Source organism: Aethalodelphis obliquidens, unplaced genomic scaffold, assembly GCF_003676395.1.
Source record: "Aethalodelphis obliquidens isolate GAN/ISIS:26980383/991018 unplaced genomic scaffold, ASM367639v1 scaffold37, whole genome shotgun sequence".
Classification (NCBI taxonomy): Eukaryota; Metazoa; Chordata; class Mammalia; order Artiodactyla; family Delphinidae; genus Aethalodelphis; species Aethalodelphis obliquidens.
The window spans coordinates 635,843-651,975 of record NW_020837981.1 but is presented as its reverse complement, the minus strand read 5'-3'; the positions used below and the strand labels follow the sequence as shown (position 1 = coordinate 651,975).

Genomic DNA, 16,133 nt, shown 5'->3' with positions numbered 1-16,133 from the left:
AAGGAGGAAGGAAAATTAAAAGGTATAGCATTGGGCCAGAATGTCATTGGCAACCAAATCACATTCAGTTGTATAGTGATGGGTACCTGTATTTTTATTTCATCTACACAGGGTGGGCAGGATTTCTGATTACATATTTACTCACTGACAGAATGTCTTTTGGTATTGTAAAATAGTGTTCAGTTAATTTAAAATACAAAATGGTCAATTGTCTTAGTCCATTCGGGCTGCCATTACACAATACCATAAAACTGGGTGGCTTATAAACAACAACATTTCTCACAGTCCAGAGGCTGAGAAGTCCAAGATCAAGCTGCTGACAGATTCAGAGTCTGATGAGAGTCCACTTCCTGGTTCATAGAAGGCCATCTTTTCTCTGTATCCTCACATGGCAGAAGGATCAAGGGAAGTCTCTGGGTTCCCTTTTATAAGGCTCTAATTCCATTCATGAGGGCTCCACCCTTATAACCTAATTACCTTCCAGAGGCTCTACCTCCAAATATCATCACATTGGGCATTAGGATTTAACATATGAATTTTGGAGGGACATGAACATTCAGTCTGTATGTCAATTATACAGTACAGTTGGTATTTTACAGTACAGTTGGTTTTCGATTGCTGCTGTAATAAATTACCACAGACTTACTGTTTTAAACAGAAAAAATTATTATCTTACACTTTTGTAGGTCAGAAGTCCAACACAGGTATCAGACTAAAATCAAACTGTCTGCTGGACTGCGTTCCTTTCTGGAGGCTCTAGGGGAGAATCTGATTCTTTGTCTTTTTCAGCTTCTATAGGCCAACCAGTATCCTTGGCTTGTAGCCTCCTTCCTCATCATCTTCAAAGCCAACAAGATCTCATCCCTCAGACCCTTTGTCTTCTCTTTCTCTCTCTCACCACAACTGGGAAGGGTTCTCTGCTTTTAGGGACTTGTGATTGGGTTGAGCCCAACAGGATAACCTCCCCATCTCAAGATTTGTACCCTTAATCACATCTGCAAAATCCCTTTTGTCATGCGAGCTAACATTCATATGTTCCAGGGATTAGGATGTGTATGTCTTTGAGGGGACCACTGTTCTGCTACCACAGTTGGTTTTTAGTCAGTTATATAACATTAAACTTAATTTTATCTATTTATTTTGATAAACGTGAGGACTACAGTAGTGGTTAAGTGGTAAGACTTTGGAGTTGTGACCATAGGCAAGTTATTCGCTTCTGAACCTGTTTCCTCTCTGGTAAAAGGGGCATAATAGTGCTTACTAGTATATATTGAAATACAAATAACAGTTTAGGGCTATAGCCTGGAGTCAGGAGACTTATACCAATTTTTTTGTGACTGTCTCAACTAAGCAAATTTGTGATCTCCTAACTCACAAGGTTGTTGCGAGGGTCAAATAACTTATGACTATAGAATTGCTTTGAAATGTATAAAAATTATATAAAATTTCTGTGGTATTAATTTTAGAATACCTTAAAAATTTTTTTGTCAATGGTGGGAATGTTATTAAACATTCCCAATATATTAATATTCTTTGATCTCTGGGTAGCAAATTTTTTATTGTTCTTTCCCATATTTTCGGACTTAACTTGTCTCCTTTTTTTAAATAATGATAAATGAAAAGATAATATGGGAATTAAAAGTACATAAGCTGCATTTTTTTTTAGTCACTAAGATTTAAAACTCAAATTTATCTAGATTATTTGTATTAATTTAAAATAATTTTCTCTTCAAAACTTCTTAGGAGCTAATTACTGCCTTTGTTATAGAAGCAAAATAAATACTAACTCCACCTTGTATTAATAAAACTAATTGTTCTTAAAACCTGAGCTGCATTTGTTAATCTTGGGTAGTAGACATTCAAGTAATAGAAATGAAGTCTTCATTTATAATTGGGTTATCTTTGTACTCGATGTTTGATACAAAAATATCACTGTATATTAAGCAAAAACCATTTTTAAAAAGTGATTTGATTTCTTAGTTTTTCCCTTACACTGTAATAGTGAATAGATGTTTTTCCCCTAAGCAGCACAAAGATGCCATTTTGAGAGGTTAAATTACTTTCTAAATGTTGCTGTGAAGGAGGAGAGAAGGAAAAGAGATCAGGTTACACATTCTTTGTTCCAGAGCCTACCACTGCACTTGAAGTTTGGAGCCACAGTGGTGAGGCTAGAATATGCATTTGCCACAGTATCTTCAGTCCCACCCCCACGTAGGGAGCCAGAGACTTAGACATTTTCCCTGGTGGGGCCCCCAAAAGAGAACCATTTTAACTTAAAAATTTGTAAAAATTGCTACTTAGTTTTTTCTTTTACAGTCTTTTATATAGTTTAGCTTCCAAGTGAGCCTGAAGATTATTTCTTTGTCTAGTCAAAGGTATTTAAAAAATGGTAATTTTTTGAGAGGCCTACAAATTATATTTTAATATTACAGTTAAACACAAATTTAACTCAAATTAATATTGAGTTAAACTTAAAAAGTATTTTATTTTGAGAAAAAAAATAACCTTCCTGGCATAAAATGTCATGAATTGGACTGTTATTATATTTCACAAATGTGATGGGAAAAAGACCTGAAAGCAGTTACAATATTTCTTTTGTTCTATTTCCTTGCTGCTCTTAGATAAATGAAGACTTCAAAAAGATTTTTCACATAAAAACTGTCATAAAATTCCCAGTGTCATATTCTGAATGTTAATTTGACTGTTTTATGTTACAATTTTTCAAGTTCTAAGTTTTAGTTAGAATATATATAAACTTTTTTTTAACTTTTAAGGAATCACTTAAAAAATTTGAATATATTTCATAAGTATATGTTTATATGTAACTGGTCCCATTTCTGAGGGTTTAAGAAACTTAAGCATTATTTGTAAACTAATTATACCTCTGTTAAACATTATCAGTCCATTAAAAAGTATTGATTTTTTCCCCCATATCTAGGTCATTTTAAGTATTAATAACGTGCGTCAATCTACTTAATACTCTTCAGAAAAAAGTCATTATTAGTAATCAGATTGTGTCATAGAAATATAGTCCCATTTATATCAATCTTTTTAGTATTTTGAGAGTAGGTGTCATATTTTCTAAACAAGACTATTGTCCCCTCACACTTTTTCCAAAAGAGGAAAGATAAAACTGATAAAAATTTGTGGCTGGGCATTGGGACTTGATGTTCTGTTGTGTACTGTTCATACAGGTTTTGTTCTCTTTAGCTCATGATTAAGTTCTAATTTGTTTACATATTTTTGCTCAATAATAAGATGTCGGATTGGCTTTATACTCTGTGGCCCTAATTCTGTAGTCTTATCTTTGCTTCTCTGTTAATCCCCTCCTTCTCTTCTTATCTAATAAATCCAAGCCTTCTCAGTAGGCTCAACCTAAATCTTACCTTTTCAGTGAAGCCTTAATTTCATCTGAGCTCTTGATCATTTCTTCCTTTTCTGTGCTTCTGTAGGGCTTTTAATGACAGTTTGTACTATTTTTCTTTCTAAGTATTTGTCCTCTGTCTCTGATTTAAAATAATTATACTAGCTACCATTTGTGTTTCTACGGTATGCTGTGCCATTATTGTTAATCTTAAAAATAGCTGGTAAGGTAAGTATTGACCTACTTACACGAGGAAAGTGAACAGTTATGCTGTGCTGGAAGTTTAGTCACGTCTTTTGTCTTTGGCTCCTATCATGCATATTGGGAACCTTAAACATATTAGGTTCTTAATAAATATGGGGTGATTAGATGACTGATATTTTGGTTCCCTCTTCCTTTTAAAGATGGTTTTTGGAAAGGGCGAGAAAAGCTGAGTCTATTAGGATTTGTGAATTTATCGTTCTTTGAGTTGCATGGCATGTCCAGCACCATCATGAGTTTTTCTTCTAAACTTCCATGTGTTCAAAAATAGAACGTGTTCCAAAACAATTGACGTGTGGTTCCCTACATTGCTTAAAAATCTATGACTGCATGAAGCAGGGAAGATGTTTGAAAGTAACCTGTGAGAATATAGAGTATGCTGCTGTAGGATCTTGTTATTTAAATCATTAAGTGAATATATTTATATATTTAAAAAACTGGATGTAGAATGGAGATAAATCTCATGAGATATTTTTGAGTTTTGAATCTTTTATTGTATTTGAACACTTTGTACATTTGCTGTTTGTTATTTTGACATAAAAATCATTAATTGCTAGTGAGAGTTGAGACATTTTGGACACACTTTCTTTTTTTAAAAAATTAATTATTTAATTAATTTGGTTGCATCAAGTCTTAGTTGCGGCACATGGGATCTTTGTTGCACCTGCGGGATCTTTCATTGCAGCACATGGACTCTTTGTTGCAGCATGCAGGCTTAGTTGCCCTCCGGCATATGGAATCTTAGTTCCCTGACCAGGGATCAAACGCATGTCCCCTGCATTGAAAGGCAGATTCTTAACCACTGGACCACCAGGGAAGTCCCTGGACACATTTTCTTAAGCATATTTTTTAAATTTTTGTATTTATTCCTATGGTGCCAATTTTTTACTAGAAAACTGTGGCCCATTTTATTTATTTATTTTTTTATATTTATTTTTGGCTGTGCTGGGTCTTTGCTTCTGTGCAAGGGCTTTCTGCAGCTGCGGCAAGCGGGGGCCACTCTTCATCACGGTGCGCGGGCCTCTCACTGTCGCGGCCTCTCTTGTTGCGGAGCACAGGCTCCAGACGCGCAGGCTCAGCAATTGTGGCTCACGGGCCTAGTCGCTCCGCGGCATGTGGGATCCTCCCAGACCAGGGCTCGAACCCGTGTCCCCTGCATTAGCAGGCAGACTCTCAACCACCGCGCCACCAGGGAGGCCCTGTGCCCCATTTTAGTGCTTTACTTTTGTAGCTTCCTAACCCATGTTATTTTTATATCTTTGCAAAAACCAAGTAATTGACAAATTTATTACAATATCCATACTTCAAAACTTAATATTGTTTAACACATTATCAATAAAAGCATTTTAACCATTTTCTCCACATTATTTGATAAATGTTATTGGTTTTGTCTGTTTTTAATTTTTATAAATACATAATGTATTAATTATTTTTTGTTCATTGAGCTTTGGAATTAAATCCTGATAAGGGTTTTACTTTTTAAATATTGAGGTTATGTGTGTGTGTCTTGTAGGGAAAAGAATGGCTTTAAAAACATCAAAGTGAAGACTTACACTTAGAAGTGTAAGTAGAAACTTACACATAGAAACTTAACACTAGCATATATGAAATATAAATAGAATTATGTACTAATAGTATTTTAATGTAAGCCTTCAGACTGTAATTTTTTTTTTTGGCATGGCCAAAAAGAAATTTATTCAGGTAAATTTATATATACATTTATAGTAACAGCTATTAACATACAAATTGGTTTTATTGTTTAAACATTTCTACCATGTCAGATTTCACTGATGGTTGTAGTAAATAGCAATTCTTTATTAAAATTTAATAAAGACCTATGTATTTCTAGAGGGTCTCACGACCTGGAGCTATGTATTCATATGAATTATATTAAACAATTTTTTAATTTTAAAAACACTATTTTACAATTATAATACTATATGAAACTTTAATAAGAACTTTTGCAGCATCAATTAAGTAACAGGAGCTAAGCTAAAAAGAGGAATCAAAATGACTTTAGGGAAGAAGGCACAGGCAGATGTTCTGCTGTGGTTGAGGGTGTCCAGGGCCTGGCTGCTGTGAAGTTGAGCCAAACCTGCAGGTGGCCCTGGGTCCCAGAGTGCTCTCAGCATGACCCTTCTCTCTCCTGGGGCAGCTGGGGACCCAGGGGAGCCCCTGGTCCTTCTGGGCCCAGACTGTAATAGTTTTAAAGGAGCCACATCACTGTAACAGAGCAGTTGTCTTTTTATCCCCCTTATTATATTGAGATTTTGTCTTTTTACTTAATGTCTTTTTACTTTTACTTTACTTTTACTTTTTTTTACCAAAAAGATTTTGTCTTTTTACTTAAACTTACACATCTTTGTCAAAGCTCTCATAATACCTTGTTTTACATTTCTTTTTTGGCACTTATCATCATTGTAATTATAATTTGTATGAACATTTTTAACAGGATCTGTTGTGTTTCCATTCTTAGAAACTGTAAGGCTCTATGTGAGGAGGGAATCTTACTTGGTTCCGTGTGTTACTGGGCTGAGCACAGTGCCTTGCCCACCACACGTGTTCAGTAACTTCTTTGTGGCAGCAGCCAGTGTTCTTTTTTTTAGTCCTCTTTAATTAATGAAAAAAGCTTTGATTCTATAAAACTTTTAGTCTTTTTAGAGACCCTGGAAAGAAACGTATTAACCAAAAAGCAGAGCTGACTTCAATTTTACTTGTCTTGAAAATAGCTGGCCATTTCAATGATTGTAAGATCAATGAAAGTGAAGAATTTATTAGGAGTTGAAATTAAGGTTTAGCTGTATTTTCAAAGGATATCATCCTTCAATACTTTTGCTTTGCATTTTTGTTACTGTGATTTAAGATGGTTGTAATTATTTTTGATTGATGATACCTGTCAAAAAACAAGCCTAACCAACTATTTCTGCTGGATTCTGAGTGCTGAGAAACAAAAACTGAGAAGTTTGTGAACTGTTGCAAGTTGTCTCTAAAATGAGATAATAAAATCTACTTCACAAGGTAATTTAGGCTTTAATGAAATACCTAAATGTGAGTGTTTAGTAGTGTCCCTTGCACACTGTAGGTGTGCTATAAATGTTAATTAGGTGTGCTATAAATGTTAATTATCTTGTAGGTGTAAGAAAACTGCCCTTCACAAAAGCAACTGAAAATTTAAAGATGAATTTCTTTCCCATTGCAAACTAGTATCAAAATGCAAATTTGATATATTACTTTAAAAAAGACAGATGTTAAATGGCACTTGGTGACGGTGGAGCTTATTTAACCTTGCTTTGAATCTCTGAATGGCTATATTATAGAAAAACTTGTGATATCCCTTTTTGGAGGGAAGAATTACCTAAAAACAAGAAAAATGTGAAAGAAAAATAAGCAGACCTACTATGATTCTTTAACCTTGAAGTTGTGAACTGGTGGCCTCTTAGCTGGATTTGGCCTGCGGGCATGCTGTATTTGGCTTACGCTGTATTTCTTTAATTAGTTACAAGCAATTAAAAGTTGGGAGATTTCCCAAAAAGAAAATCCAGCTCTCTGGCTTATTTTGAAAAACTGGAATATGGCAGCATAGGACCTACGTTCCCCAATTGCAACAATCAGTGGAGCTAAGTAGAGGATGCTCTAATCTGGCACTCTGTGTTGTCTCCCCAATCCTAAAGTGACAGTGCTTTTTTGACTCTATCGGAAAAGGGAAGCCTAAAATAGAGCCGTTTGTGTTTTAAGAAAAATAGGAAAGCTTCTAATTCTTTGTGAAAATAAAGAACATTTTTACATATATCTGTCAAAGGTCACAGTTTAGGACTTAAGAAAAAATCATAGTAGGAACTGTGTTTAATATGATGTGTGGAAAATATGTGTAATGAAAAACTTTTACTAGAATACGAACTCAAACATCAACAGGGAGTTTTTAAAAAATGAGAATAAAATAAAATTAGTGAAGCTGCTATGAAGGAAAAACTCATATTATTAAGAGAAATTTCCTGGGCATAAAATCTCTTACGTATGTTGAGTTACTTAGAGTGTTTAGAGAGCAAAGAAATTAGTATGCTTTAGTACCAATAATTTGGAGACATGAGTTCATATGGAAATACTGCTTAAGTGTTGAAAATATGACCAAGAGGGACTTCCCTGGTGGTCCAGTGGTAAAGAATCTGCCTTACAATGCAGGGAACTCAGGTTCGATCCCTGGTCAGGGAACTAAGGTCCCACATGCCGCAGGGCAACTAAGCCAGCACACCACAACTACTGATCTCACATGCCTCAACTAGAGAGCCTGCGTGCTGCAAACTGCAGAGCCCACGTGCCCTGGAGCCTGTGTGCCACAACTAGAGAGAGAAAAACCCGCATGCCACAACTGGAGAGAAGCCCGCACGCCACAACAAAAGATCCTGCATGCCTCAACGAAGATCCTGCATGCCGCAACTAAGACCCAACATAGTCTTAGTAAATAAAAATAAAATAAATAGTAAATAAATCTTTTCAAAAAAAACTTAAAAAAATATGACCACGAAATTTACAGGGCAGCTTCTACAAAAATGCTAAATTATTTCTGTTGAGGTTGATGTAAGCACAGAGATAAATATCACCTCGTTAACTCTATTTGGTTTTGATATCAGTGAGAATTTTGACTATTTCTCCTCTCTTTTTTCTAGTCTTTGCCTCTTCGTTGGTTTACTTCCATCAGCAAATAATCTCTAGTATAGACTTAGTAAGAAAACAGTTATCTACCAGCCTCCTGCTTAGTAGCCACATGCATCGGGGAGTTGTTTACTTGCAGCACCTTCTCTCCCTCACCTTCCCTTGACTATTTAGCCTGCTCTTATCATCCATCTACCTGTTTGCCATGAGTAATGTCTCAAAAACCATTCTTGTCAGTGTCATTGATGGCTTCCATGTGCCAGATTTTCTGTACTCATCGTGAGCTGCTCAGTGGTATTTGACACAACTGACTCCTCTGCATGGAACTCTTATCTGCTGTAGTAATCTGTTGCCTTCCAGGTCTTTCAGCGAAGTCCAAATGGTGGCTGAGGAACATGCTAATAAGTCAGGGCTGAGGAATGGACTCTTGCTGGTTTAAGCCTTTACACCTAAGCCCTGAAATCCTGTGTAAATTCTGTATCATAACTCAGGTTTTATACCTTTTATCCTGCACTTTAGGCTAATTTATGAAAGGACAAAAAAGAGGATTTCGAAAGTAAAAATAATCATGTTAAAGAATCTGAACTCCAGGGCTTCTCTGGTGGCGCAGTGGTTGAGAGTCCACCTGCCCATGCAGGGGACACGGGTTCGTGCCCCGGTCCGGGAAGATCCCACATGCTGTGGAGTGGCTGGGCCTGTGAGCGATGGCTGCTGAGCCTGCGTGTCCGGAGCCTGTGCTCCGCAACGGGAGAGGTCACAACAGTGAGAGGCCCGCGTACCGCAAAAAAAAAAAAGAATCTGAACTCCATTATGAATACTTCTTGCCTCTGTATTGCAAATGCAAATGTTTGAATGACTGTGATGTAAAGGGAAGGGAGAAGAATCTAGGAATTTGACATGAAATATCACATTTAAATAAGCATTTTTTTCCCTTGCAGAACAAACATTTGCTTATAACATAAGTTGAGGTGCAAGTAGCACTTAGATCCAGTGGGTCTGAAGCTGAAAAAAAAGTCCTTGTAGGTACTTATTATTTCTTCACCTAGAATATTAACTTCAGTCAATTTAAAAAACATAACATTTTAATAACTTGGTGTCAAATTATAGGAACTCACCCAAATTTTAGATTTTTTAAAAATTCTAACTAAAGATAACAAACACAGAAGTGTGAAAAAATAGGAGTTAAGTACTTTTTGTTACTCAAATAACTCCTAAGCATTACAGGAAAAGCCAGTTGTCAAATCAAAGTAGAAAATTGTTCCCTTTAAAATGAAATCACATGGGTAGAATAACATACTCTGATTTTACTGCCCTAGCCACAACTCTAAAAGCATAATAATAAGTGTAATAATGTTATAGGTTTATTAAAATTGCTACAAAAAATATATTCAGTGTTGTCTTTAATGACAGTTTACACCAGCCATTTTCTTTATGGTTTCTGCTTTTAATGTCAAATTTAGAAATTACTTTCCCGTTGCAATAGTATTTTCAAGTTCTTTTATAGTTTCACATTTTACATCTTAACCTTTTATTTATCTGGAATTAATTTTGTTGTATGAGATAAGGATCCAGTTCAGTTTTTCCTCAAATGGGCAGCACATTCAACACCTTTATTTATTTGAGATGCTGCTTTTATTACATTCTTATATATATATATGGATCTACTTTTGGCCTCCTCTTATAATGTGTCTCTTGACAGTAGAACACAGTGTTTATATTGATGTAGCTTCCAGTATATTTTAATACATGGTAAGGCAGATACTTCTTTGTTACTTTTCCAAAAGTTTTGGATACTCCAAAGTTTATTTTTCCAAATATCTTTAGAGTCCTTTTTGTCTGATTCCATTCAAAACCCTGTTAACATTTGTTGATAGATTTGGATAGAACTGATGTCTTTACAGTATATAGTATTCTAACTCATAAAGTGGTACCCCTTCTTTTATTAATCTTCTTTGACTTTCAGTAAAATTTTTAGTATATTTTTAGATGCTGCTGTGAGTGAGATTATTTTTTCATTATATTTTGTAAACTTTTGTTAATATATGAAAAACGTGTATATTTAATTAACTTCACATGTTTAACTCTTCTTTTAGTTTTAATAATTTTTTGGTTGATTCTAATGGGAGATTTTTTAAAAATATGTCTTTAAATAATGATACCTGTTAAATGAATTTTAGTATACTTATTCTCATATGGGATTTAGTTTACGTTAAAAGCACTTATATCAATAGGATAGTGCATTGAGTTTGGTTAGTTCTTTTGTTTTTTTTTTTTTGGTTCTTTATATCACGTGATTTTCTTTACAGTGCAAGATTGGTGTTTGATGATTTCTTCTTTATTTGGTGAATAGTAGTGAGTAATTAAAATATTTGTGCTTTTTAAACATCTTTATTTGGTGAAAGTATATCTCAGATGTCTGTAAAAATTATTTAATTTATTTTAGCATAATGTCCTGTAGGTGTGTTTTGTTTGTTTGACTATTTTAATTCTTTTGTTTATTTCTGCTTAGGAGAGCAGAAAATTATTTTCTCCCAGCTCTGGAGGCTAAACATCCAAAATCAGGTTGTTGCCTGAGCCATGCTCCCTCTGAGGGTGCTAGGAAAGGATCTGTTCCAGGCCTCTTTCCTAACTTCTCATAGCCTCAAGCATTCATTGGACTGTAGATGGCCATCTTCTCCCTGTCTCTCTTGACATGTCTTTATACAAATTTCCCCCTTTTATAAGGACACCAGCCATATTCGATTAGGGCCCACTCTAATGATCTCATTTTAATATGATGACCTCTGTAAAGACAATATCTTCAAATCAAGGTCACATTCTGAGATACTGGAGGTTAGGACTACAACACATGAACGTAATTCATTTATGTTTTTATTTTTACTTTTTATTTTGAAATTACTTCATACTTAGAAAAGATGCAAGAATAGCATAGTATCCATTCACCTGTCGATGGACATTTAGGTTGCTTCCATGTCCTGGCTATATAGAACCTAAAAAAAAACAAGATACTGATGAACCTAGCAGCAGGGCAGGAGTAAAGACATAGACGTAGAGAATGGACTTGAGGACATGGGGTGGAGGGTGAAGCTGGGGCGAAGTGAGAGTAGCATCAACATATATACACTACCAAATGTAAAACACATAGCTAGTGGGAAGCAGCAGCATAGCACAGGGAGATCAGCTCCGTGTTTTGTGACGACCTAGAGGGGTGAAATAGGGAGGGTGGGGGGAGGCTCAAGAGGGAGGGGATATGGGGATATATGTATGCATATGGCTGATTCACTTTGTTGTATAGCAGAAACTTAACAGCATCGTGAAGAAATTATACTCCAATAAAGATGTATTTAAAAAAATAAAACCTTAAAAAACAAAAGCACAGTAAAACTCCCATATACTCTTTATCTGTGACTCATCAATTTTTAACATTTTCCCACATTTGCATTGTTCTCTGGGTCTCTACTTCTTTCCTTTACCTAATCTTCACGTACACAATTTTATTTTTTTTTTACATCCTTACTGGAGTATAATTGCTTTACAATGGTGTGTTAGTTTCTGCTTTATAATGAAGTGAATCAGTTATACATATACATGTGTTCCCATATCTCTTCCCTCTTGCATCTGCCTCCCTCCCATCCTCCCTATCCCACCCTTTTAGGTGATCACAAAGCACCGAACTGATCTCCCTGTGCTTTGCGGCTGCTTCCCACTAGCTATCTATTTCACGTTTGGTAGTGTATATATGTCCATGCCTCTCTCTCGCTTTGTCACAGCTTGCCCTTCCCCCTCCCCATATCCTCAAGTCCATTCGCTAGTAGGTCTGTGACTTTATTCCTGTCTTACCCCTAGGTTCTTCATGACATTTTTTTTTCTTAAATTACATATATATGTGTTAGCATACGGTATTTGTCTTTCTCTTTCTGACTTAGTTCACTCTGTATGACAGACTGTAGGTTCATCCACCTCATTACAAATAGCTCAATTTCATTTCTTTTTATGGCTGAGTAATATTCCATTGTATATATGTGCCACATCTTCTTTATCCATTCATCCGATGATGGACACTTAGGTTGTTTCCATGTCTGGGCTATTATAAATAGAGCTGCAGTGAACATTTTGGTACATGACTCTTTTTGAATTATGGCTTTCTCAGGGTATATGCCCAGCAGTGGGATTGCTGGGTCATATGGTAGTTCTATTTGTAGTTTTTTAAGGACCCTCCATACTGTTCTCCACAGTGGCTGTACCAATTCACATTCCCACCAGCAGTGCAAGAGTGTTCCCTTTTCTCCACACCCTCTCCAGCATTTATGGTTTCTAGATTTTTTGATGATGGCCATTCTGACTGGTGTGAGATGATATCTCATTGTAGTTTTGATTTGCATTTCTCTAATGATTCTTGATGTTGAGCATTCTTTCATGTGTTTGTTGGCAGTGTGTATATCTTCTTTGGAGAAATGTCTGTTTAAGTCTTCTGCCCATTTTTGGATTGGTTTGTTTGTTTTTTTGTTATTGAGCTGCTTGTAAATTTTGGAGATGAATCCTTTGGCAGTTGCTTCATTTGCAAATATTTTCTCCCATTCTGAGGGTTGTCTTTTGGTCCTGTTTATGGTTTCCTTTGCTGTACAAAAGCTTTAAAGTTTCATTAGGTCCCATTTGTTTATTTTTGTTTTTATTTCCATTTCTCTAGGAGGTGGGTCAAAAAGGATCTTGCTGTGATTTATGTCATAGAGTGTCCTGCCTATGTTTTCCTCTAAGCGTTTGATAGTTTCTGGCTTTACATTTAGGTCTTTAATCCATTTTGAGCTTATTTTTGTGTATGCTGTTAGGGAGCGATCTAATCTCATACTTTTACATGTAGCTGTCCAGTTTTCCCAGCACCACTTATTGAACAGGCTGTCCTTTCTCCACTGTACATTCCTGCCTCCTTTATCAAAGATAAGGTGACCATATGTGCGTGGGTTTCTCTCTGGGCTTTCTATCCTGTTCCATTGATCTATCTTTCTGTTTTTGTGCCAGTACCATACTGTCTTGATTACTGTAGCTTTGTAGTATAGTCTGAAGTCAGGGAGCCTGATTCCTCCAGCTCCGTTTTTCTTTCTCAAGATTGCTTTGGCTATTCGGGGTCATTTGTGTTTCCATACAAATTGTGAAATTTTTTGTTCTAGTTCTGTGAAAATGCCAGTGGAAGTTTGATAGAGATTGCATTGAATCTGTAGATTGCTTTGGGTAGTGGAGTCATTTTCACAATGTTGATTCTTCCAACCAAGAACATGGTATATCTCTCCATCTATTTGTATCATCTTTAATTTCTTTCATCAGTGTCTTATAATTTTCTGCATACAGGTCTTTTGTCTCCTTAGGTAGGTTTATTCCTAGATATTTTATTCTTTTTGTTGCAATGGTAAATGGGAGTGTTTTCTTGATTTCACTTTCAGATTTTTCATCATTAGTGTATAGGAATGCCAGAGATTTCTGTGCATTAATTTTGTATCCTGCTACTTTACCAAATTCATTGATTAGCTCTAGTAGTTTTCTGGTAGCATCTTTAGGATTGTCTATGTATAGTATTATGTCATCTGCAAACAGTGACAGCTTTACTTCTTCTTTTCCAATTTGGATTCCTTTTATTTCCTTTTCTTCTCTGATTGCTGTACCTAAAACTTCCAAAACTATGTTGAATAAGAGTGGTGAGACTGGGCAACCTTGTCTTGTTCCTGATCTTAGTGGAAATGTTTCCAGTTTTTCACCATGGAGGATGATGTTGGCTGTGGGTTTGTCATATATGGCCTTTATTATGTTGAGGAAAGTTCCCTCTATGCCTGCTTTCTGCAGGGTTTTTATCATAACTGGGTGTTGAATTTTGTCGAAAGCTTTCTCTGCATCTGTTGAGATGATCATATGTTTTTTCCCCTTCAATTTGTTAATGTGGTGTATTGTGTTGATTGATTTGCGTATATTGAAGAATCCTTGCATTTCTGGAATAAACCCCACTTGATCGTGGTGTATGATCCTTTTAATGTGTTGTTGGATTCTGTTTGCTAGTATTTTCTTGAGGATTTTTGCATCTATGTTCATCAGTGATATTGGCCTGTAGTTTTCTTTCTTTGTGACATCCTTGTCTGGTTTTGGTATCAGGGTGATTGATGGTGGCCTCGTAGAATCAGTTTGGGAGTGTTCCTCCCTCTGCTATATTTTGGAAGACTTTGAGAAGGGTAGGTGTTAGCTCTTCTCTAAATGTTTGATAGAACTCGCCTGGGAAGCCATCTGGTCCTGGGCTTTTGTTTGTTGGAAGATTTTTAATCACAGTTTCAATTTCAGTGCTTGTGATTGGTCTGTTCATATTTTCTATTTCTTCCTGATTCAGTCTTGGCAGGTTGTGCCTTTCTAAGAATTTGTCCATTTCTTCCAGGTTGTCCATTTTATTGGCATAGAGTTGCTTGTAGTAATCTCTCATGATCTTTTGTATTTCCGCAGTGTCAGTTGTTACTTCTCCTTTTTCATTTCTAATTCTATTGATTTGAGTCTTCTCCCTTTTTTTCTTGATGAGTCTGGCTAATGGTTTATCCATTTTGTTTATCTTCCCAAAGAACCAGCTTTTAGTTTTATTGATCTTTGCTATCGTTCCCTTCATTTCTTTTTCATTTATTTCTGATCTGTACTTTATGATTTCTTTCCTTCTGCTAACTTTGGGGTTTTTTTGTTCTTCTTTCTGTATTTGCTTTAGGTGCAAGGTTAGGTTGTTTATTCGAGATGTTTCCTGTTTCTTAAGGTAGGATTGTATTGCTATAATCTTCCCTCTTAGAACTGCTTTTGCTGCATCCCATAGGTTTTGGGTCATCGTGTCTCCATTGTCATTTGTTTCTAGGTAATTTTTGATTTCCTCTTTGATTTCTTCAGTGATCACTTCGTTATTAAGTAGTGTATTGTTTAGCCTCCATGTGTTTGTATGTTTTACAGATCTTTTCCTGTAATTGATATCTAGTCTCATAGCGTTGTGTTCAGAAAAGATGCTTGATACAATTTCAGTTTTCTTAAATTTACCAAGGCTTGATTTGTGACGTAAGATATGATCTATCCTGGAGAATATTCCATGAGCATTTGAGAAAAATGTGTGTTCTGTTGTTTTTGGATGGAATGTCTTATAAATATCAATTACGTCCATCTTGTTTAATGTATCATTTAAAGCTTGTGTTTCCTTATTTATTTTCATTTTGGTTGATCTGTCCATTGGTGAAAGTGGGGTGTTAAAGTCCCCTACTATGAATGTGTTACTGTCGATTTCCCTTTTTATGGCTGTTAGTATTTGCCTTATGTATTGAGGTGCTCCTATGTTGGGTGCATAAATATTTACAATTGTTATACCTTCTTCTTGGATCGATCCCTTGATCATTATGTAGTGTCCTTCTTTGTCTCTTGTAATGGTCTTTATTTTAAAGTCTATTTTGTCTGATATGAGAATTGCTACTCCAGCTTTCTTTTGGTTACCATTTGCATGGAATATCTTTTTCCATCCCCTTACTTTCAGTCTGTATGTGTCTCTAGGTCTGAAGTGGGTCTCTTGTAGACAGCATATATATGAGTCTTGTTTTTGTATCCATTCAGCCAGTCCGTGTCCTTTGGTGGGAGCATTTAATCCATTTACATTTAAGGTAATTATCGATATGTATGTTCCTATTCCCATTTTCTTAATTGTTTTGGGTTTGTTATTGTAGGTCTTTTCCTTCTCTTGTGTTTCTTGCCTAGAGAAGTTCCTTTAGCATTTGTTGTAAACCTGGTTTGGTGGTGCTGAACTCTCTCAGCTTTTGCTTGTCTGTAAAGCTTTTAATTTCTCCATCAAATCTGAATGAGATCCTTGCTG

At 35.8% G+C, this 16,133-nt stretch overlaps 1 protein-coding gene across 3 annotated transcripts in view; it reads left to right on the top strand.

Annotated features, from left to right (window-relative positions):
* BMPR1A (bone morphogenetic protein receptor type 1A) overlaps window positions 1-16,133 on the top strand; it is a 142,371-nt gene that overhangs the window by 34,854 nt on the left and 91,384 nt on the right. The window lies entirely within an intron of this gene.